General features: G+C 49.5%; 1 non-coding gene across 1 annotated transcript; it reads left to right on the top strand.

Annotated features, from left to right (window-relative positions):
• The first annotated feature begins 389 nt into the window (after positions 1–389).
• On the top strand, positions 390–466 carry TRNAK-CUU (transfer RNA lysine (anticodon CUU)). Its single transcript has one exon. It is a non-coding gene; the product is annotated as a tRNA-Lys (tRNA).
• The last annotated feature ends 332 nt before the right edge of the window (positions 467–798 follow it).

Genomic DNA, 798 nt, shown 5'->3' with positions numbered 1-798 from the left:
ACCTGTCCAAGTCTGGCTGGTGCCACTATTTCAGGATGAATGGAGCAAAAATCCTGTTGAGCTACTGCAGAGCAGAACTCAGCAACTTCCAGTGAGCTCCACTGTGTCTCAGGCTGTGCCAAATGTGACATGATTGCTGTGATGTGAAGGCTGTAATGACAATTAAAGGACAGCACAGTGCTTGCCAAGGGCTACTGTAGGAACTGTCCCACCTGATCTCTGCTGTTTGTTTATAAATTGTGCAAGAGGCTCTTTACTGTGAACACGTGCTTGGAAAGTGCCCAAATCACCCAAAACCCCTCCTGGTGTGAGGCTGTGAGCTGCATGAACTTCTGCTTGAGCACATCAGTGCAATCCATTTGTGCTCCTCAGGCAAGTTAATCCAGAATGCTCAGGCTGCTAGCTCAGTTGGTAGAGCAAGGAACTCTTAATCCCAGGGTCGTGGGTTCGAGCCCCACGTTGGGCACCAAATATGGGAATATTAATCCCAATATTACCAGTTAGATTGTGCCTGGGCCAGTCTGACCCTCGCTGCTGAGCCAAAGGCGGCTTCTGTGGTGTATCACCCCAGAGACACCTTTAGCTTGCTGATGGTTTCAGCTGGGCACTAAACAAGTCCAGGCTTGTTAGGGACTCCGTTTACCTTAGGAAGAAGGCTTCAGGCAAAGGTGAGGGCAAAGGAGGGATTCTGCTGGAGGGTTTAATATCCAGAGGTTTATTCCATGGTTACAGATGTCTGAATCTTGGGAAGAACCCCAACAGAATGCCGAGCACATGGCCAGGCTCCCCTTTTAAGCT

The sequence above is a fragment of the Zonotrichia leucophrys genome, chromosome 11 (genome assembly GCF_028769735.1).
Source record: "Zonotrichia leucophrys gambelii isolate GWCS_2022_RI chromosome 11, RI_Zleu_2.0, whole genome shotgun sequence".
Lineage (NCBI taxonomy): Eukaryota > Metazoa > Chordata > Aves > Passeriformes > Passerellidae > Zonotrichia > Zonotrichia leucophrys.
This window is presented reverse-complemented; position numbering and strand designations above follow the sequence as displayed.